Below are 24,689 nucleotides of genomic sequence, written 5' to 3' on the forward strand. Positions count from 1 at the left end.
ATGAAATGGAGCAGTCCCTCTGGAAATCGTGGTGCCTCCTCCAGCGGCACCATGTTGTTGTCTCTACGCTGCCCTCTAGTGGATGCTTAACAACCATCCCAACGTAAACAACACGTGGAAGTATGTGAATGCATCATGAACGAGCCTTTATAACCACAGAGTACATCCAGTGTTTAAAAACAGGTTGTTCTCGAAGTTACTGTGAACTTTTTCCACGTGGACGACCCTGAACCATAAAGCTAAAGATATTCACGCTCCATCAGTCGCTCCAGAGTCACGTATATCGTATTCGTATATTATCGTGTTTACCGGGCAGTGGGGCATCGGCCGCCGCAGCACCGGTGATGTTGGTGATCTTTAAACTCAAGGTTCATGCTGCTGTCGCCCTCGGTGTAAAGCGTCAGAGCGTCGACGCACTAACTAAAGTGTAAATCATATTCTCAGCGATAAAACCATAAAACCAGAGCGTGAATCTAATCTGTGGCTCGCAGGCCCTCACATGTTAATCACAAACAGTAAACTTCAAATTAATCACGAGGGGAGAGCGCTCCCCAGAGATGTTTTCACAATCAGCCTCCACACATCTCTGCTCACTGTCTTGCCAAGGGGGGGGGGGACTCTCGTTAAAGCGAGATTAATTCAGATTAATTCCGAGTCTCAGCTAAATGCCCAAAATCGAGACAGAATATTGGAGAAGGAAATGTTCTTGGTCGCAGCTGCATCGTCCTTGGCTGTGTGCGGGCGTCTTGTCCCACTTTCCTGATCCCAAGGAAGCAGCAGGAGGAGGCCGAGGCCGCTGGACCCTCTGGATTCGATCGGGTAAAACGATTCCCTCCTAAACCTTGAGGAGCTGCAGGAGGTCCTTGTGAGGAGGAGCAACCCCCCACTTTGACTCACGCATGGCTCCAGGCGAGAGGAAAGTTGCCTCATTGCTATTCAGTCTATTTTTACCCTCGGTTCGTCTGCCGTGTCTCCACTGTAGCTCCTTTTCTTTCCCAGCTGATTCCCAGGAAAGGAGAATTACTGAAATCCGTCTCCAAACTGAGCCTCGCTGAGCACTGTCAGTAAGAGACAGTTATTATTCAACATGCCCTTTATTTGTCCTTATACGTGGAGCCGTAGAACTGATGGGAATGAATGAAAAATACAAAGGAGACGTGTACAAAGCCGGAGCAGGAGTCTGAGCCGAGCAGATGAAGCTGCGCATCAGAGAAACTGCGTCTCTGCTTCTCCCCCACTTCCTGTTCCTGTCGTTTCCCACCAGGTAAAAACTCAATCAAGATTATGAGACATTTTCACAGCTGAATAATTCATGCAGTTGACAGAATGCAGTGTTAGTTTCTATAAACGAGTCCAGAGCATAATTAAATCTGCTTACAGTAAAATGACATCTGCACATATCATTATAAAACTGAACGGGCGTTATTCAAGAAACCATGTGGCAGAACTTTACTCATTAAGAATAATTTAGATATTAATTTAATCCAGGATTTTACAGTCAACATGCAAATTAAACTGAAATCCCTCATGTTTAGACATAATACAATGTGGACTCATAAAAACTTATATATTACTTATATATTAATAATGCAAACATGAACCAGACATTCTGATGAACTGTAGCATCACATGACTGACGCATTAATACAGAACAGTGTCAATAGACCTGATTCTTCTTTTCCCATTTTGTAAAAGCTTCTGGTTTCACGTCGAACGTCTGTCTCGTGTTCCTCTTGTTAAAGTTATTCACTTTCTTCAGTTCCCTTCAAAACATTTAGCAAATCAGCAGATTTCATAGATTTGACTTTCTGGCTGCTGATGAAATGTAGTTTGTCCATGAAGAGTGAAACCCTTCGTTTACTTTGCCCCGGTCACATTAAACCCTGAACACAGTATCTGGAGTCCATCAGCCGCGGTCCCCTCACAAATTAAGCCGTTTGCCATTTTGCCCGAACCTTCTCATTTCAGGGCGTCAGCGTCCGGACGGCTCTGCAGGGTCGTGCATGACAGCTCATCAATTCCACAGCGCCGTAATTTGAGGTCTCGATGAAGAGATGCCAGGGAATGAGAGACAAATGTGCCCTTCCCTTGGTTTGGATTCTCCATCTGAGGGAAGGAGGAAGGAGGAAGGAGGTAAAGAAGGTAACAACTCCTTTGTCCTGGAGCGGATTAAGTCACTAGGATTTGAGGTCAAAGTCAATATGACCTTACAAAACGAAGGTTAAGGTCACGGGGACCTCATGTTCCTGTGAATGTTATATATCAGGAACACCCAAAGGAAATTTGCGTGTGAATCAATCGTCCACCGTTGTATGCATTGTCTGTTTTGGTCCCACGTTGACGGACGGCCCAGTTTGAAGCAGGATGCCGCTCGGCTGAGCAGCAGAGGAACAGACTGTGGTGATCATGTCATCTGGAGCAGCTCCACAAACAGTGAATAATGAACAACTGCTCTGACATCAGCCGCTCGGATTTTACTGGGATGAGTCACGACTGGAAGCTCTGCGCTCAAATCAAACTCACTGGGATGAGACACAACAAGAACAACGAGTCACTTCCTCATCCGTTTATTCTTCATCATTATACATATACATTATACATAAGGTGCTAAAATGTGTGGATAACATAAAGTGAATGAGCACCGAGAGTGTGATGGGAGTGTTGCTCCTGCTGTACAGCGAGAAAATAAAGTGGCCGCGTTAAAATCGGGGATAATCGACCTCCGGACGACGTTTGGGTCGACCGACCCCAAAAAGCCGAGGTGCTGCGGACGCTAAATACTGTAGCTAAACACCAATCGTACAACAGCAACGACGGCATAGGTGAGCTTTTCAAATGCATGTTCCCTGATTCCGATGTCGCGAAAACATTTGCGTGCGGTGGTGACAAAACGTTGTACGTCACAAAATTTGGTTTAGAGGAAAACATCAAGAGAGACCTCGTCTCTAAAGTAAACAGCGGTCCGTTCGTTCTGATGTTCGATGAAAGCTTGAACCAGACGACCAGAACCAAGCAGCTGGACCTGCATGTACGTTTCTGGGACGTCTATGGCCGTGAAATAGGTCTTAAATTATATTCAAAGTCCAGGAACCCTGTGTTGGCGCCCGATGATTTTTAAACTGGTGGACAAACTTTTGCTTTGGTCTTATTGGTCACGTTAATCCCGCCTCCAGCCTCTGGAACCAGTTCTTCTGACCGACAGCCGGTTCCTTGGCCGTGGAAACACAAACCGGTTCCAGATCGGCCACTGGCTCCGTACCGGCCCTGGAACTGACCCGTTGGAAAAGGGGGAATGTCAGACTCGCAGCTCTGCACCCAGAAGAGATGCCAGGGTCACTGTTTGCATTTTCAAATAAACACAGAAATGAGCAGAGCTGACTAACACAAAATAACAAACTCTTTCTCATATGAAGGTAAATAATGTAATAAATGTGTGATTTCTAATACTTTGAACTGACCATCTCCAGCTCACTCACTCCAGTTCCTCTCCAGTAGGAGCTGTGGTTGTTCTGGCCTGATGCCCGGTGGAAAAAGAGAAATAGGGTCATTCACCTTCTTCTGGTCAAATAAAGGTTAATTATTACACAGGTTCGTGCTTCTCTCTGCCGCGTCGCCGCTCGGGATCATCAGGGTTACAAACCAGGGCTCTGCGAAAAACACACTTACTAAGAATCAAGTGCGTGGAAACTGAGTGTTCGTTCCCTCGAGGATTATAACTCATCAGTGGAGGGAACAGAAGAGAAGCTGCAAAAGAAGGGAGGCCTGGTTTCATTTTGTTTCCGTGGACTGAGTTTGAATCCGAGTTAAACACGAGTTAGATTTATTTGAATCCCGACAGAGAAACGTGGGCCTCTCTTCCCTTTCATCACACTCACCTGCACTTCATGCCCCATCACCATGCTGCAGTGTGTCTGTGTGCTCGTACTGTACATATGCACATGACTTCCAGCTTGTGTGTGTGTGTGTGTGTGTGTGTGTGTGTGTGTGCTAGCTGCAGCACTGTTCATGTCAACGCACACGAGAGGGATCTCCTTGATAAGTTCTCGTGTGAGGCCGGACGCAGGGTTCATCCAGCTTCTTGTTTAAAGGCTTTTTACTGAATGAGTCTGAGCAGCGCCGTGCCCTGATTGGCCCGACAGCACTTCCTCCTTTTAATTTAAAAGCTGCTGAGTCGAGCTTCTCCACATCCACTGCAGCCAAAATGCAATTACATTTAATTAAAGTGGGGGGACCAAATTCAATTTCACTGTAAGCCATTACCAGACATATCAGAACATGTTTGGGTGAAATACAGGAAACTGTGACGCTGTTGAATAGAGACTTGAATAGAGGAGTCACCCATTTAAAAAACCCATAAACGATATTCATAGAAAATACAAAGTTCTTTCAACAAGATCGACAGCTTAACTAAAATAATCCTCCTGTTATTCTTCCTTTGATTACATCAATGTTTCAAGGAAACTTCCAAGAGAATTGTAGACGAGTAAAAGGAAGAATAATCGTTTAGTTTCACACATGAAGTTCTGAAAACCAATTTCTAAGCTTTCTCCACGTTATCAGGAATAAAACTCTGGTGATGAAACAAACACTGGATCCTGTTACAGCTTTCGTTGGGGGGGGGGGTTGTCTCCTGGCGAGTAACAGGCTGTGCTGGACACCACATCGGAGACGCCGCCCGAGGGAATGAGTCATCCACAGCACGTTCTTCTTCTCCCCTCCTCCTCCTCCTCCTCCTCTTCGTCACTTTCTGCTGCGCTCAGCTGCTTCTCGTGGTTTTGGCTCCGAGCTGCAGCGTTAATCACCTGTGATCACGTCCGAGGACACTGGAGCGGGATCATCACACACAACGTGTCAACGGGCCGAAGACAGAAGACTCAGGAATCTGATGCTGGAGTGAGGTGAAGTCGTTTGCATCGTCTCTTTCCTCCGGGAACAGTTTCTCTTCTTCTTCTTTGAGCTTTTTCTTCTTTGCTGGTTGCTGCAGAATAAACGTCTCACTTCATCAACTCAATTCCATTTTGCCAGTAACACATGAGTTTTATCATTTGTGCCGTAGAGCTGCCTGTGGCGACAAGTGTTTGTGTACCTTTGTGTAACTTTGTGTAGCAGTGTCACTACTGGACTTGTGACTGCAGAGACCGGACATGCCAGCGTCTGATGTTATTATCAGAGAGATGCAGCCAAAGAGTCGTACACCTTCGAATAAAGGTCGATTATTAATGTAGGAAAATATCTTTTCTGTCAGGCAGGTGTGAAACAGACACATTTTCAGTCAGTGAAACCTCTTTTCTCCGTGTAAACACTGTGACGCTCCTAGTGACATGTAATAGTTTGGATTGGTCAGTGTATTGTTTTCTTACCTGATCCACGTAGACTCTGAAGAGCTGCTTGTTCTGGGTGTAAATGAACCTGGAGTTGGTCCCAATTCTCATTTCATCAACTGTGATTTTCCCTCTTTGAATATGTGTTGGTGGGTTTTCATAAATCTGTGTGTGTGTGTGTGTGTGTGTGTGTGTGTGTGTGTGTGTGTGTGTGTGTGTTTACAGCCGAGTGAAGATTCCCCACTGCTGAATGATGAGTCATGTCTGTGTGGACACAAATTGCGGGGGGGTGGTGTGTTCATGTGTTCACGACTAAAACCATATAAAACTGCTCATCTGAGTGTGTGTGTGTGGCTTTGTCTATTTGTGTGTGTGTGTGTGTGTGTGTGTGTGTGTGTGTGTGCACGTGCGTCCACGTGTTGAGGCGACGCCAGTTAATGAGCAGCTATTTTCAACTCTCTCCTGGACAGGATGTCAGATTTGCCGTGACTATGTGGCAGCGGCGGGTGGCACACATCAAATCAACACAGACAGAAGTGGACCATTAATGAGCCTTCAGACAGACGCTCTGATGTGTGTGTCTGTGTGTGTGTGTGTGTGGGGGGGTAAGAAGGCCTCTGTGTAAAACCCACCAGGAACAGTGGGCGATCTTTGAAACACCGACAGCGATTTACGAAACGCAAACAGGATTCGCTGCAAACGAAGAGTCACAGTCTGATTTCACACGATGTCCTGAGCGTGGTCGCATCTCGACCTCGAGTCGCAGCTGCAGGAGAAGAAGAAGAAGACAAGTAACATGGTTTCCTGTCAGCTGACGGCTCACTCCTCCACTTTGTATCTTTTACGATTCACTCTTTGAATCTCGGTGGTTTTTCACTCGGTTGAAGGATTTTAGTCGTCGGACGTCTGGATCTTCAGTTTTCAGAGAAACAAGCCGAGCAAACGTTCGACTCAGCGTCAGAGACGTGTCAGAGAAACACAGAGTTTCACATCAAGCTGCTTTGTTCTGTTTTTACTGGACTGAGTCAGGTGTTTGTTTCAGAGGAGGAGACGTCTGGAACATCCCCTCTCACCTCCACATGATCCCTCACTGCTTCACCTCCACAACTAACTCACTATGAAGACTACAACTCCCATGATCCCTCACTGCTGCCCCACAATAACTAACATCTTTTATCGTAATTGATTTGATTCAGAATAATAATAAATAATAATAATAATAGTGAATCAGGAATCGTCCACTGTGAGACAGACTTATTTATTTAGTCTGTAGTTTGATTTCCCTAAATCAGGTTGAGCCAATCAAAAGTTTTCTTTCTTTGCAGAGACTTGAAATCTGGAAACACAAAAAGAGAAGAAGACAGAAATGCACATTTATTTTGCAGAAGATGACTTTTAAAAGATCATCGGGAGCAGCAGCAGGTGCCGCGACTTCCCCGTCTGGATGTTTGTGACGGCGTGGGATGAGGCCGGGCAGAGCCGGCCCGGCGTGGTCGTCCTCGTCCACCGTGCTCTGTGATTACACTGACAGCTGGGACGTCGCCGAGCGCCAAAGCACTGCTATCGAAGCTGTGAAGCGGCCGCCATAATTAACGGCTTCGGCTGCACGAGGAGCGGCGTGCCAGAGCAGCTGAGAGGGAACCAGACGCAGTCAGCGACAAGCAAACTGTGAGCACAGACTCACAGGAGGAGGCAGGACAATATGTCACAGGATGAATGTGCAGCTTCAGGTTGGATTTTACTGTCATTCATCTCTGGGAAACACTGAGGACTTGATGTAAGATTATCCAGAATTAAAGCTCTCACACACACACAGACACACACCACACACACACACACACACACACACACACACACACACACACACACACACACACACACAGACACACACACACACACACAGCCTCTGATCCACTGGCTCCAGCTGCTGTGGGGATGAGTTGTGTCTCGTTACGCAGGACAGAGTCCGTCCTCTGCAACACGTCAAGGTCACACCTGTAAACTCTGTGTCTGCTGCCCGACGCTTCTCTGGACCAGCTGTCAACACACAGAGTTCATCACCGCTTCATCACACACACACACACACACACACACACACACACACACACACACACACACACACACACTGAAGCCAGGAGACGGACAAGTCGTGTAAAGTTACACTCTGAGTTCTACTAACATCAGACAGGTCGTGTGTCACGGAGTTTCTGTCTAAATTGCCTGACAGGAGGTAGAGCGGGTCGTCCACTACCCAGAAGGTCGATGGTTCAATCCCAGTCTCCTCTGTCTGTATGAATGTGTGTTAACAGGTGAGAAACTGATCTGTGCAGAGCCTCATCAAGACTCAGGTGTTCACCGTTCACATTTGAATCAACACCACTTCTTGTGCCTGGAATCCGGTTTCCGGCCCCAGAACTTGTTTTGGTGTTTGTATAGTTCAGAGTTCTTAGTACCAACAGGACGAACCCGAGCGGCATCAGACTCATTTACTCTGATTGATGCATTAGCAGAAGTGATCCTGTAATTCTCTTTCACAGCCCACTTACTTTCCAGGGCCTGACGGGAACAGACACCTTCCTCCTCACCCAGAAAACCCTCCTCATCCTCACGTCACCTCCTTCATCATCATCATCACGAATCCATGAGTAAACATTGTGCGAGTAAAAAAACAGATAGTATACAGTTATTATAAAGTACTGTGAATACATCGACTGTAAATAAAGATGGGCGACATGGCAGCTCCCAAAAGTGAAGCCAAGTCGCCTGGAGCGCCCCCTGGTGGCTGGCTGCAGTGTAGGTCATAAACTCTGCCTCCTCCATGTTAGCAGATGGGACATGGACCAAACAAAAACAATCAAACCAAGATGGTTTCTGTGATTTCAGGTCGTTCTTCTCTCTGATGTTTGTTCAAGTGTTTCTGATCAGTTTGGTTTGAATCAGTTATTTGATGAAATAAAAAAACAGGCTGAGACGTGATGATTGACAGCTGAGACACCTGATTGGTCGATGATGTGTATGGGCGGGACCTTGATACCGCGGCTCCACTCCACGATCACGTCGCTAGCACAAGACGAGGGAAACCGTATCTCACATATTTTAGCTTCCCTCTTGTACAATGGGAGGAAATAATATGATATGAGTGAGTGTGTGTGTGTGTGTGTGTGTGTGGGGGTTGGTTTGTCCTGATGGAACAAAAAGGTGATCGCACTAACGTGACACGACTGTGGCTCTACTGTTCCGTCTCTGCCGCTCTGTCAGGCGTCAGGCGGTTGTCAGTGTATCGCAGGAAGCCGCTGGAGCGAAGCGGAGCCGGGCGAGGTGACAGCGAGGCTGATCGAGGATGATGTGTTTACTGATGCAGGCCACGGGTCAGTGGCCACGCGGCGGCGGGACGGCGTCTGAGCACCTCCCAGCCCCCGCCGGCTTTTATCCCAACAAACGACAGAAGAGGGAGAAAAAAATGCTCAGAAAGGACGGAAAAGACGATCATCTGCTTTAGTTGCTGAGGATTCACTGGTGAGCAGTGTGGGCTGGGACTGGCTCCAGCTCCCTCCCAGTATAATCAATATAGATAATGGGTTATTATTATTATTGTTGATATCAGGGCCTGTGCAGACCCATCAGAATTAATACGAGCTCACTGATTGGTCTGGTTTCTGGCCTCATGGTCAGACTCAACAGCTTGAGACACGTCAACATCACAACATGATGAGAAAACCTCCGCTGTTTTTAACTGTAACGTTTTAATGTTCTACAGAATCCGATCACATCACAAACCCATGAGTTCATTCTGCGGTTCATTCGGAACCGAACTCACCGAGAAGCTGGAGAAACGTTTTTACCAAAATCCTTCAGATTTCATCTTAATTAACAAATTCGTAACTACTGCGTTAATGAGGGGAAACAGTTGGTTTCTTCTGTTGATGGTAATGTGACATGTGGTGTTGTCAGACGGACGTGAAGGCTTCGCACCTGTGGTCTCATCTTTCATAACGACCAATTACAGAAAGGTCATCGTCAGCCGTCACAGAAAATGAACAAACTTCCACTTTGATAAAAAGCTTGTGTGAGGAGAAGACGGACGCGGAGCCGAAGTCGTCAGCGCCCGGCCGACTGCCAGCCAGAGCCCGGCGCTAATATTTCCTGCCGCACATTTTTCAACTCGATGTTGTGTCACGGAGCCGAGTGTCAGGACCCGCTGGGAGACAACATCGATCAGCTGGATCCTGGGGAGGAACTCGTTTCTCACAACTGAGGCCGAGTCTGAATATGAGAAACAGAACCGATGAAATTCAGATGTCTGCGTCACGCCCACATCCTAAAAATCACCTCTCACACACTTCCTGTTCTGTGGTCCGGTGTTTTCTGCCCTGATTCCGTCTCTTGTTCACTTTTAGTCACGACTCTTCTTCTTTATACGTCTTTTATCACGTGAACGTTTCAGCAGAAAGTCGTTTACTGTGCAACAAGGAAAAGATGCATCCGATTCAAGCATCGTCAAACTGGAACTGGACATTTTTATGCTTTTAAACGTTGTTGTTCTCAAGAGGAGATAAATAATGATAATTGATAATTAGAATAAAACTTGTCTTCTTGCACTTTTCTTAACAAGATTACAAAGTGATTCACAAATTACAGGTGTTTTCACTTTTCCATAAAGACTTTGCTTCAGATTTCTCCTCCTGAAGTACAACATATGTTCAGATTTGACCAGCGAGGTCCGAGGTCGTCTCCCCCCCTCAGAACCTCTGGATACAAGCTCAAGTTCTTTACTAACGTATCATCCAATCGCCCTCAGAGCAAGAACAGACAGCACAATATGTGACGGGTTCAATGTCACGCTTGATATGCATCCCAGAAGCTGGGAGGGTTTTACGAACAGCGTGACGGCTTCGACCCTCGCCTCCACAACCTACAACGCCCCCTGGGGCTCATCCCGGGAGCCATCGATCACACAATCAATGATAAATTATCCTCACGCTGACCCAAGATGGTCCGTGACGCCCGAATACATCAGCTCGCACAATAAGAGAAAACCTAACATTCACCATGAGGCCGGCGTGAGGAGACCCCAGGGAGGAGCAGGGGCCGGTGATTGATACGCACTGTCGGTGACCGGGCGCCACACGGAGGGAGAAGAGCCAATGACGACGAGGCGGAGACAGAGCAGGAGAGTCCGACGACTTTCAAATGTCACTCGTTTAATGAGATGCAGTGAGGAAGAGGAGGAGGACGCGCCCGATCGGCTCAGCTGTTTCCAGTGATCTATCCGCCATCTTGTTCTGCATCTGGCTTCTGGTCAGGGTTGTTTTTAAGATGAGTTTAACTTCACAGGTGATTACTGGTGGGTCAGGGTCTGTGACTGGGGAGGAGGTCTCAACACGCTCGCTATGCTAAGCTAAGCTAATCACGTCCAGACTCCAGCTCACAAGAACAATCTTTACGTTCATTAAAGAAAAAAGAATAAACCGCTCAGAATAAACTTATGAACATTGAAGAAATCACGTAACTTGGCAACAGAAATTGCTCAGCTTCCCCCACAGTTCTTTGATTTCCCGTCTGTATCATTTCAAATTGAATCAGAGACTCGCTGCTTCAGGAATTTACAGGAATGTGGAGTTTGTCCTAAACGCTGTCGTGTCGGACGTCTCGAGGAGCTTTGAGAGGAAGTAGATTTGTGTGACCTTGGACGACCCTCAGAGGAAACTGTGTGACTCATTAGTGCTTTTTTTCCGTCACTGTCGCCTGTGACCTGCACATTTCTTCTTTACCAGCGCACAAAGATACTGGAAAACGAGGAGATAGGTTCTTCACACCAACAGAACACAATAACTCAGGGCCCGGCACAGCTGCGGAGCGGATAGGGAACCGGTCCCTGTGAATAGAAGCTGTTTTCACTGCATTCATCAGAGCGCAACCTGTAATTTGCTGAGACAGAGATCGAGTCCAAAACACAAAACTGATGCTATCAAGTGTCACTTTGTGCATCGATTGGTTGTTGCTCATTCACTCAGGCAGGAAGCACAATGTCGTGACCGTGTGAAGAACCCACTCGGCCTCCGCTCGGTTTGTGCTCACAGACAAAGTGTGAAGCTTCAGACTTGGATCTATCCTCCGCTCCTCGTCAGGTGAAGATCCTGCTGCAACACCCGTCGAGACCATTTTAAGCTCTTCGAGTTTTTGAGGATATTCGAAAGTAAACTCGAGGAACATTTCTGCCAAAATATAAATATAACATGTTGTGACATCAACCTCGTCCATTTGTGGCCACAGCAGCAATCAGAGAAGAGCTCAGAGCTTTGCTAACGATGGACGGATTTGGAGGCTTTTAGCACAATTGCAGCGTCACGAGGTCCTGACGAGCAGGAAGAGCTTCGGTTTGCTCCACTGATCTTCACCGGCCCCAAATCAGGTCAGGTGCAAACCGAGGGAGGAGCCAATGACACTCGAGACGCTTCGGGCCTAACGCTGTCCTGGAGGCCAGAGAGCAGACGGGGTCTCCTCTGTCACTTCCACCTCTACGATCTGTCTTCCAGGAGAAACACCTGCTGCTGCCTCCATCTTTACATCACGTCAACGAGGTGTTTGAATCCAGAAGAGCATTAGCTTTACTCAGAGAGACGCAGCATGTCGGTTTCAGACTCTGTAACTCCATTTCCACAAGTGAAGCCAAAGCATCTCGTTGGCCCCCTGGTGGTCAAAGTAAAAAAATACAATAAATACATTTTTCCCCAAATATGGCTTCTGTCATTTTAGGTCGATTTTATCACACTGATAAGAAAAGATAAGATAAGATGAAACTGTATTGAATCCCCTGGTCACAGCAGCAGACAGGTCAGAGGGAGACAAGAGAATACAAATATAAAAGAAGTCAACAGAATAAGAAAATACAGAATGTGCACAGGAGGACTGCACAAGAATGTAAAAGCATAAGGTGATACTGCAATCAGCATCAATAGGATAGTGAGAATAATAGTGACTTTCAGTAAACTACCTGTAGATATGTACATGTATGTAAATATGTATGTGTTTGGATGTAATAGTGTTTTTCTGAAGATAAGGAGCGAGTCCAGACATAGAATCACTTGCGTTCACCAGACTTCTCCAGATTGTTCCTGACGAACCCTGATCTGAATGGTTTTAATTGACTTATTCATGTGTTCATATTCACAGTCTCTGATCTGCTCACTGAACTTTAGCAGCTGATAAAAGGTCCGTCCTGTTCTTCTATTGGTTTTAGAAACTGGTTTGATTTGTTTTCTCGACCCCAGAGCGGAACAGGTCGAGTTCCACTTCCTCATTCGTACTTCCCGTCTATTTACAAGCCCACGCGTCTCCTCACGTTCTGCATCCGTCCACATCCTTTGTACGCTGACATTTCCTTGACAGCAGATTTACTGGCCCACATGATTAAAGCGGCCGGCGTCACAGGCCTCAGCGCGGCTACCTGCTGCCCCATAAACGCGGTCAGAGACGTGACGGATGGGCCAGCGGGACGTGACTGAGGGACGTGACTGAGGGTTTGAAAACAAAACGACTCCTCCGTAAATCTCTGAAATGGCGATAGAGCGCCAGCGGCCGCACACATCGCGTCACGTGGCTGATTCGGTGGATGAATGAGGCCGAGACTGTGACACACACAGGACAGATTTACTGCAGGGAAACGGATATAGTTTGTCAGCCACAACATTAATCTCATTTTGCAGAGCGTACATGATTTTAATCTCACTTTGCAGATAACATGTGTGTTTTTAATCCATCTTTAATACTGGAGCCGGGGGGGAAGCAGGCGTACAGTAGCCGGGATCACAGTTTCCTAAAGCTCCGGATTCAGCATGAGCAGATGTGTGTGGTTTTCCCTCTGAGGAATCATGTGATGCACCTTCACCGCACAACCTCTGGTTTACTGCCTGGCCCCAGAAACCAAGCAGACGCCTGCGTACAGCGGCCGAGACGTCTCCTCACACGGTCGCATTAACACAAAGGCCAACGAGCGGAAACACAATAACAACGGATGATGTTGACAATGAGACGAGTTACGCTGCAGGAGCATGGAGCGCCCTCTAAAGGAAGAACGAGCCCGAACCGTAACATCTTGTGTCGAGGCTCCTGCATATTTGTGTTTTCCTGGAGGTTAAAGTTAAAGTGTGAGGATTTCAGTTTGTTCCTGCTCTTCGTCAATCGTCTGTTTTCTGTTTCTTGTCTGTCACGGCCTGAACTCATCGTGAACCTTCTTGATTTAAATGCTTCAGCTCGTCGTGCAGCTGACGTTTGTGTGTCTGTGTTTGGTTCTTCCTCGTGTTTCCAGTTTCAGTTGTGACGCTCCAACTCGTAACGTGTTAATAATTAAACTAGACGGGGGGGGGGGCTCGGAGAGGTCATACCTGCTGCTTCCTGTTGTCGAGGACTTCTCGCAACCACCACCTGACAGACGTCATCGAGCAGTGGAAACAGGAAGAGAAATCAGAGATTGAGGTGTGAAAATACCAGAGAAATGAAGAGTTAACACAGGATTCCACATGTGACCTTTAAGTTCCTGGACTCGTTGCATCAGTTAGAAGTGGATATACCTTCATGATCCAGTTATCTGCGTCCATTTTTCCTCTTTACACAAATCTGCGTCTTGCTTGAGAAACAATGGAATCAGACACTTTCAGCTGCATCAACAAAAACAAGGTTTTAAATACTTATTTAAAATCAGCGTCTTGATTCCACTTTTCTCCTCCTACCGTCTTGCTTTCGTTCCACAGAATCACAGAGATGCCGGAGCTCAGGGTATTTGTGGAGGATTGATGCCTCGGCAGAATTTAAACACCAGTGTTTGCTTTTATGTGCACGGCGAGCCCTTAATTATTTGCCCCAGAAGCCCTTCTTCCCACTTCACGGAGATGCAGCCTGTCGTCTTCATCTGTTTGACAATCAGCCACCTGCTCGCTGGCTCAGACACAGTTTGACTCCAACCAGAACAAAATGGATGTGGACAGATTTGCAGAGAGCGGTTTTATATCTTTTTATATCTATAAAATAACTTTTTTCTAAATTTGGCTGTTCATCCTGACCCCCCTTCTTCCCTGAGGTCCCGTTGTCAAGTCGCTCTCCTCGATGGGACGCAGAGGGTTGACATTCTTTTGATCACGGAGAGAGAGTTGTGCTGTTTGAATAAAGCCGGGTTGAGAGAAGTGATGCTTTGATACGAGGGGAAGAGAACTTTCCTCCTTGAACTGACTCGTGATCACTGATCGTCATATTAAACACAAGATAAACACTTCACCTTCTCCACCCGGGGCTTTACAGCTCTCTAGGGGGCGCTGTGGTGGCCACAGGGGCAGAAAGACTCAGGGAGGCCTGACCTGGTGACCTGCTGGTTTACAGGTCTGTCCATCTGTCAGCTGGAAACACAACAGTGAATGAACCTAAACGATATTGATCTGCACCTAAACACCCTCTCATTGTCTCGCTGCTGCTTCCAGTCAACCAGCTACATATCGATCAGCGGTTTCTTCTGCCGCCGACGATCATGAACACCAGAGAATCAATTACCGAGGATGAGTTCTGTGGGGGAAATAACAAGATGATAATCTGCTGCCGCCGTCTGCGCAAATCATACGATTGACAACTGTGGCGGAGAATAAACCTGTGTGGTCTTTCTCTTTTGTTTTTGTATATTTGCTCTGTTAAGTAGAAAAACCTCATCTACACTCGTCATCGGACAGAAAATTTAAGTATTTTGATAATCGCTTGTTTTCTTCTGCTGCTGTTTCAGTTGTTGTTGGTTTTTGATCGTCTACCTGTCACAACATGCTCCATCTGAGAGGTCAAAGGTCAGACTCCCTCCATTCACTGCTGCAGCTAAGGCAGAAACCCACCATGTCTTTTCTACCCCAAGCTGCCCCCCCCCCCCTTTCTTTAAAAGCTGGTGAAAGAAAATGAAAATGACAGTGTTTAATTGGAAAGTCATCCCTCTTTCATCGAGTGGCCCAATTAAGAGAAGCAGAGATAAAGCAACCCGCGGGGCGGCGCTCTGTGTTCTCCTCTGTCGGGTGAATTAAGGTGACGCTCAGTCTGAGCCGCGGACCGGAACATCATGCTGCCGTTCAAATGACATCCAGTCAACAACTGAAAAATAACTTCTGACGACTGACACCTGAAAAGATGAGAGAGCAGAAATATCTACAGAACATCCACACCGATACGATTCTGTTTGGAAACGGCATCCGGACAGAATATCCTTTATTATGCTTTATCCTTTACATCCTGTATAATATGTTTTTTTGCTATATCTTGTTAATTTGGTTAATTTTATACTTTTAAAAATAAAGCAATGGGACCTGGCAGGCTCCAAACAGCTGCTTTCAGTCCTGCACTGAAGTCTGGAGGGGCTGGACGTGTCGGAGTCAGTGGGTTCGGACATTTCTAAAAAACGTTTCGTACCAGAACCGGAGTAAAAGAGTGAGTCCATGTGAGGACACAGCAGGACCATGTGTGGAAGCTTCCCAGAGAGCGAGTGGACGTGTTGATGAGGTTTCTAACACGTGACGGACGTGAAACTGGAAGAACACAAAGATCTCAGGATGAAGAAGAGGAGCCGTACACGTAGAAGACGAAGACGTCCACTTGGAAACACGAGGAGGTTCCAGATCTTTTGGTGATGAGGGCCGACGCCGGTGTGATCTTTCCACAGCAGAGTTTATACGTCATGTCCGGCCTCCTGCTGCTCTACAGGCTCCGCCTCGCCTGGATGTTCCCACATGTTCCTGTTGGTGTGAACGAGTCGGGACCCGACAACCTGCTGCTGCTTCACATCTGATTCATTTGATTCAACAGCTACACACATAAAGACAAGACGGGTGAAAAACGAAACCCTTCAAATATAAATATTCCAGGGCTGCGTTTCCATCTCCTCCGGGGAAACTGTGGAAATAAGTGAGTTCAATTATTTCTTGTTTGCGTGAATCGACTTTCAACAACAATTTCATCTGCATCCGTTTAATTCCATCCACCTTTGTTGATTTCTTTCTTCAGGAATAGACTCAGGAAGTTCTTCATGCGACAGTGAGTTGATCAGCAGCAGGTGCGTCACACAGCACGAGGCGGACAGGTGTTTCAGTGTGTCGTCCACTCGAACAAGTTTCTATCCACATTAAACTCCGGAACATTAACGGAACAAAGAGGCTGCGTGACTTCAGCCTCTCGGTGACGCCCGTGAACGCCTCGGACTTATTCCACATTTTAAGGTCATGCTTGCAAACAGGGATCTCGGTTAAGAAGCTTAAACCAAGTATCATTCTCTGGAGTTTTATTAAGCAAACGGATCATCAGCTTATATCGAGGAGACTTAGAAAACAGTGCCGGGGGGGGCTGGTGCTGGTGATATATATATATATATATATATATACATAGGATTAAATTTCCTGAGCCTGAGAAATGTTGGACCAACAAGTAAAACTATTTACTGGCTTGTCGGGTCTGGGAGGATTTGGGCTGAAGCTGCTGGAAATGTTAAAAACCTTCCGGACACCATATCAACTCAATTTCTCAAAACTCCTCGTCTTTCCAAGTTGACGACTTCTACGTGTATGATCCTCTTTTTCATCCTGAGATACTTGGATTCTTTCTGTTTTCCCCCCCCTCTCCCTCTGCAGGATGCGTTGCTGTTGTGAACTCGTCTGAGCGGAGAATCCTCCACTGAGTTGCTCATGTGTGGAAGACGAACTGAGCTTCTGGACCCGATTCTCCAGAGATCCTCCACAGGTCATGTCTGAAAACGGCTTTAAAAAACGTAAAGGCAGCCAAACCTTGTGGAGGACCTCCTGCTGTGTTCATCCGCTCAGTCAGAGATTCTCCTGAGTTTTCACTTTAGTGGCTGACAGGACAAACTCCAGAGAAACTCTGACATTTGCCTTCTCACATAAAGCCCGTCTGGAGAATGTCCAGAGATTATCAGGAGTTCTGTACTCGAAGGTTTGTGGCTGCGAGGAGAACCACAGGCTGCAGCTGGTGGCGTGTGGCAGGCGGAGTCTGATTAATTGGACCGTGTGTCACTGAGCTGAATCACAGGTCATCAGAGGTCAAAGAAACTGGATTTCTGTTTTCTTAACGTCCACCTTGACACAAGCGGCTTCGTCTGTGGTCTCCTGGGGCGTCTGCTCGCAGGAACCACTCAGAGCTCAGACATAATAACAGGATACCTAATATGAAATGTATAGTGTGTATAGTGAGCTACTTCCCCTCATTGGAAAGCTGATTACAGCAGCTATTGATCCGCTTACTGGTTACAAAAGACTTTAGTGATGAATAATTGAGCAAGACGCTCCTGTGTGTCCTGCTGGTTATCGATGTCGGAGCAGATCATTGGCTGATCTGAAGGCAGGACACAGCTGTAACCTTGGCGGCGGGTCTCCATGGACACACACACACACACACACACACACACACACACACACACACACACACACACACACACACACACACACACACACACACACACACGAAATGTAAAGTATCGATTTCGCCCATGGACACAAATTCTTCTTTTTATGTATTTGTCTTTAATTAATTTCCAACTGACGTGTTTATTGGTCAGATTCATGCACACGGTCACGTCAGTATTACACTCACTGATGCTGTTGTTGTTTACATTCAGTGAAAGATCCTGGTCTGGTTTAAAGAAGGAATCAAACTCGGTGGTTTGTGATCTGCTGAGGGACAAGCTTCTGTAGATGCTTTTTAATTTATCTGCATGTCGAAACTATGTGGACACAGGTTCTCAAATCCAGTGGGAGTCCTGAGCCCAGCAGAGTGTGGGTTGTTGTCTCAGCTTGTGGGTTTGAGAAAAGGTGTTAGCGTCCACATACCTTTGGCAGTGAAGCTGGAAATAAAAAGACGGAGAATTTCAAGGACAGTCTGTGACCAGAAATGTTTTTTGGGACTCGAGGACACACAAACCGCAGATCATTTCTATCTCAGTACAATCTGAGATGATTCACTGCTTGTGTGTTTTCTGGATGAAATATCACCGTTGAGTAATGGAGAAGATGCAGAAATGCTCCTTCTAAAGCCTTCGTCTGGCTGAAGACGTGACGTCGATACAGAACGGGAGCGAGACGGCGTCTGTGCGTTCACACGACGGGGGGGTAAACGCAGCCGTATAAAGCTTGTTGATGTTCCTCAGAGAATATCTGATGACCCGTGGTTTTTATTTAGCCCAACCAAGGACGAGGCTAAAAACAGCTTTGGAGGTGCAGAGCGAGGAGCGTTTACTGCAGCAGGGAGGAGGGAGGGGAGGATGAAGAGAAGAAGAGCGAGTCAAAGAGGAGGAGTGTTATTCCAGGGGTCCAGCGTTGGTCCAGCAGCTGAAAAGGTGAAAAGGTGAACAGGAAGATAAAGACTGAACTGAAAACCTGCAGCGGTGTAAACTAGGAACGTTTTAAAGGTATTTGTATTCGACTTGAGTAGTTTCATTTACATTTCATTTTTACAGCTGCTGGATTTAAAGAGTAACTTCACCCCAAAGTTTCTCTTCCTGGAAATTCACAAAATGTCTTTAGGACGCGGGGAGGCGGGGCTATAGCCGGCACTTGCGGCTGTATCGCGTTTATTTAGTCTCAAATTTCGCACACCGAGCATTTCTACCGCGCTGAGACGAGCGTGAACTCAAACATTCCTTCGCACTCAGAACTGCTCCACTCCGGACGCCGTGCAGTCGCTCGCTCGCCGAGTTGAATTCAGAGACCTTGGAGGCGGAGACAGTGGCTGATGCTCCCCTCCTTTGATTGGTCACCTTGAACACTCCAGTTCACTTCACTGTAATTTCATTTTATCGTAGCAGCTGTAAACTGTTGTCGAAGGTCGACACTGAAAGGTCCAAGACAGTTTGAACCACTAGGTGGCGTCATGAGCCATGTTCAACCCATGAATGTAGATTTTTTAATAAGTTTGATAATGAATGTGTGTTTAAAACCAACATTAATGTGTTTCATCAAAGAGCAGTCACAGGGTTTTGTTTACAATGAGCAGTATCTAAGATATTTAACCATATACTACTTACTCCTTTAGCCACTAGTGTCTTTGCAGATTCATTTTCAGAATTCAAATATAGTCAGAACACAGGAGTTCACTTCAGTTGGATTCTGTCATTCCTGCTGACAGGAAGATCAACACTGTGACCTTTGACCTCTGCAGGGTCAGAATTCACTGTGGTGGTTTTTGTCTCTGGACACGTTTCCGAGCACATTGTGCAAATCTTTTGTCCTCGTTCTCCTGCCCATGAATCTGGTGACTGCTGTTAAATCTGTGAAGATATCGTTTCAACAGGAATTAAACACTGCAGCTTCTATAAATTCAAAACTGGAGGAGGAAAGACAAACACTGTGCGACTGGTTCTCCTGGTTTCTGAAACGATGATGTCCTCGGAGGCTTTGTCCCCAAAGTGACAGATTTCACTGAGAGAAAGAGACTCAGAGCTTCTGGCTTTCATTTTGTTTTTTATTGTTCTTTTTGTTCCACGTCGACAATGGAGCCGGACGAGCTGCCACGGTTCAGCTGCATGATTCAGCCTGTATGTGCCATCATGTAGACACACACAGACACACACACACACACACACACACACACACACACACACACACACACACTCAGTGGCTTATGCTTACTAATCGTCTTTTTCATTCATTCTCTCACTAACTTGAAAAAAATATGGAGAAGATTTAAACAGAGCTGAGCCAGATGTGGTAACACTGATCCAGGAGGTGTGTGTGTGTGTGTGTGTGTGTGTGTGTGTGTGTGTGTGTGTGTGTGTGTGTGTGTGTGTGTGTGTGTGTGATGTCACAATGTTGTTGGTTGAGGCTCCACAGACAGATTAGCAGCAACATCAACATCTTTCAATGCAGAGGTCAAAGTTCAACATCGGACCTTTCGGGGGTTAATCTCCCTGATGGAGACGAGCAAAATAAATCTGATGTAACCATAGCAACAGTGATGCGTTTTAAAACTGAAGCTCGTAGTGTGGATGGAGCCGAAGTCACATTAAACTGTTCTGTGTGTAACTGTAAATATCCTGGCTTGCTAAAATGAAGCCAGGATATCTGGATCGCCCCCTGGTGGCTGACTGCAGTATTGGTCAATATTTATTGACTTCAACAAAGCAGCGTTTGGTCTTTTACTTCGACTCTTATTCCTTATCAAGGCTTCAGTGAAGCCTACGAGCAGAGGTGTGATCTAAGTGTGTAAACTCTTCCCACCTGCTATAAATAAGCAACGTTTTTCTAATTAGCGCCGGCTCCCTCCAGCTCGTCGGGGGTGCAGCTAAGTCACAAGGTGTCAAAACAACCGTCGGCTTCTTCACCATCAGAGAGGCGATGAGCAGCAGCCGGCCTGTGCTACCTCCACCCAGACAGATAAAGAAACAATTCAGTCAGCGGCTGTTTTGAGGTTAAACCGTGAGATCTGTTTGAGCTCAGGACGGCTGATGACAAGACGCTCGCCGTGAAAATCCCGTGATGCACACGGATGATGCTGACGTGTTGAAATCAAACTGGGTGATAAGCACATTATCGCCGCTGTGGATTAAGACGTTACTTCGTTACCTCACCTGAACGCTCCAGAGATCGTTGTGTTGTTGTGAACGAGTCTGATCAGAGAATCTCCTGCTGCGTTGATGAAAGTCAAACTCCGGATGAAAGTCCAGACACAATTTTGCAGACGTCCTCCTGAGGTCAAGACTGTAAATGCTTCGGTCTTTTTCTAACGAGCCTCCAAATGAAATGTAGCATGTACACAGTTATCTAATAATCTACTTATCTAATGTACAGCTCTCTTATTGAAACCCGTGAATAAGAAGTATTCTTGGTTTGGCAGAGAAACGTCGATGTTAACCAAACAGCAGTAAGGTCCTGTTTAGTATCTGTATTACAATCTGCTGACGCTCTCTGTTGTGTTATAGCTCAAGGACAACATTGACAAATAGACTGTAACATCTCATTCATGCCTCTGCAGCGCTGCGCCTCGGACTCATTTCCCATGTACAGGACGAGCGCTCGGCCTCGAGGGCGCTCCATTGTGCCGAGCTAATGTTGTGCATGAGCCACAAAACGGCTTCTCATCTTCAAAAGAGGGCACATGTTCCCTCTTCAAAGGCCGTCAGAGCCATTTATGTCCGTCTTCGCCTCCAACAAATGAACGTCACGCAGTGCAATCGATGGATTTTGTGCCCAGACCAACACTCGTGGATTAAATGTGAGAACTCATGAATCTGACAGGATGCCCAGCTCAGCCATATATGCCCCCGCAGGGTCTCTAACACAGATTATTATAAAACTAGAGCTCCGCCAAGGCCCAACAGTCCCTCAGTTGAACTATCACCCAGTCTAATGTGTGAGATTTAGGGACATTTCTCCTGTAGTCATAGAAACAAAATGTCCCTGTACCAGACAGATGTTCATTCCCAGTCGAGATCTTGGTCCTGGAAACCGAGACGCAGCCTGGACCTTCTGTCGGATCAGCGAGACCCAGAGTCTGCGCTGAGTCTACGACTGGTGACTCCGTCCTTCTGTCTGGGTCGGCTGTCGACTGCATCTTGGATTCGGCTAAATTATCCCCTGGTCTATTTTCACAGGCCACCTGTTCTTGGTCTCCTTTGCTTCTGCTCTCTTCATTAAAAATAAAAACAACAGGTTTGAGTGTTTTTTCCACGAATCAGAGCCCAAACGTTGGACTCACTTGGACCCTGGCACGGCGACGAGTCAGCGACGCAACACTGGACACATTAAAAAATCAGCTTTCATGGTTAATGACACTCACTCACCTCATTTCAACTGCACAAGTCTGAGGAGCAAAGTATCTGCAGCACGAACACACACAGGAGGAAAACGTAATTAAACGCATTAAAAGCGCAAAGTGCTGCGGTTGTTAAAATGAGCGTGTCCAAAGGAGGAGGGCTCAGCGACACTGACGGCGCTCGCTGCTTCCTCCTCATTCACTCCACACTCTTCACTCTGCACAGTGGACATGCACCCGGGGAGTTAAGTATCTTTCCGTTTTGTTCACGCCGCCGTATAATTATCACAATCTGTTATCCCTCACTCAATGTCCATTTATTTCAGCCGTGCATTTTAATATCACCCACACATTCAAAAGCCATCGGCCGTCAAACGCCGCCAATCACGCTATTGTGGCTATTGTGGCTATTGTGGCTTCCAGCTGGGTGAAAACCTGTGATTATAAGTCCCCTGATGCAGATGAAAGGTGACACATTAACAGAGATAACATACCAATAGATCCAATTATTATAAGCTCAAGCAAAGTTATCTAGGTTGTGGCCGTGGCAGCACACACTTGTTTGTACAAAGTACAGACTTCTCATCTCCAGAGTTTCCTGACGACCACGACCACAGAAGTGTTAGTGTGTGTGTGTGTGTGTGTGTGTGTGTGTGTGTGTGTGTGTGTGTGTGTGTGTGAGAGACGGTAAAGGGACAGCAGAGGATGGGGGACGTCTCTGAATGGAGACGATTTGGTGGTTTACAGGTTTTCAGAAGATTAGCGTAGCTTTCCAGATTCACACTGACGAGCGGTCACATGTTTCATATATGTATATTATACATTGTATATAAATGTCCTGACGTAGAGACGTCCCTGTTGACTCTACGTAGACATTGGTCCTGGAAGGTTCGAGGCACTTTGAAACACTAGGTGGCGTTTTGAGCCTTGTTCAATATATAAATGTAGATTTATCACAGTTTAGTTAACGGCTCAGAAAACACATAGAGGTGTGAAGTACTTTGACTCCACACCTGTCTGGTCCAACTCTCTCCTCATAGATGGATCATGTTTCATCAGCTGTGCACATGAAGTCAAATTCAACCGATCTTCCTGAAAAGAGAACACCAGCATGTTTCCATCCTCCGTTTTCATATGACTATTTTTGTGCTTGCATTGAGTTCTTCCACCACCGTGAGTGTGTTTGGTATCAAAGAGACGATGTGCAACACGGTGTCATTGTGCACTTCCACTGAGTGCTGGTTTAACACTGGTTCACGCAGCACAATAAGGCCACCGAGGGGTGAAGTGGTTGTGCAGCTGCTTGTGAAAAGCAGGAGTCTCTGCTCCGGATGATGAGCTGAAATCACAGAGGGGACAACAAACAGCGCTGGCGGCTGCTTCTAAAGCCGCGATCTGAGCCGGAGGCAGGTCGGCCCTTCATCTGCATCTCAATGAGGAATTTGATCACAGCTCAGCGTTCAGAGGCGATGGCTCAACATGAGGCGACTGGGCCGCCGCTTTCAGATATGAAAATACGCCTGGCAGACAAATTAAAGAGCGAGTGAGGCTTTTCAGCTGCGTTTGATTCACACTCTTTTCTTCCTCTGTGGTTCTGGTTCTTTCACCTGTACTTTGAATTCTTTAAGTTCGGTCCATGTCCCATCTGCCAACATGGAGAAGGTGGGCCGGCCACCAGGGAGAGATCCTCCAGCGATCTATCATGTCGTCCATCTTTATGGAGTCAGATGTAAAGAATGAATGAGAGAATCCTGACGTCGTCTTTAACGTTAACAAACTGCTCAGCAAACTCAGACTCCAAAAGTAGAAAGAAAACTTTGTGAGGAAGTACCAAGCACCTCCGGATGTCTTCCTGGAGATCACATCTCTAAGGTTCAGGGTTCGCTCCCACCTGTAACTCCGAGGGGATTGGACTCCCGGTCTGAAGACAGAGTAATAGATTACTGATCAGAAATCCGAGGCCGTCCAGTTTTCTGTTGGTGGAGAAGCAGAGAAATGAGCTGTGAAGAGAAACAGAAAGTTATGTTTCCTTTAACAACAGACGGCGCTCACACATTCTCTCACTGCACCAGACATCGTGGCGGGGAGTCGGTGAGTCATCGCTGTAGCTTTTATACAGGCGGTGCATCAATCAGCCTCTCCTGATGGGAGCAGATGGCTCGTGGCGGTTCAGCCAGTGTGTGTGTGTCAGGGAGTGAGTCTGGAGCTGGGAGCACCAGCCAGCGAGGCAGAACAGTTGGATGAAGACGGATGCAAACGAAACGCAGAGGCCGCCGGAGAGCGGCCGCCCACGGACAGGAGCGCTCAGTGTTCGGTGCTGATCCGGTGCCAGAGAAGCAGCTGTGCAGCAGGTGCCACAACAGAAGAAGAAGAAAAATCGGAGAAAGACGGAGAAGAAGCAGCGTGAGAGGGCGGAGCCAGTACACTGTGTGTGTGTGTGTGTGTCTAATAAAGGACAACTAAAAATCCTTGGGTCAAATATTGAAGTATTGAAAGACAGTTTTACAGTTAAGTGGTGATCGCAGTCCCGCCCATACGCACTTACGACCAATCAGGAGTCAGTGTCAGCTGTCAATCATTATGTCTGAGCCTGTT

Source organism: Hippoglossus stenolepis, chromosome 11, assembly GCF_022539355.2.
Source record: "Hippoglossus stenolepis isolate QCI-W04-F060 chromosome 11, HSTE1.2, whole genome shotgun sequence".
In the NCBI taxonomy this organism is placed as follows: Eukaryota; Metazoa; Chordata; class Actinopteri; order Pleuronectiformes; family Pleuronectidae; genus Hippoglossus; species Hippoglossus stenolepis.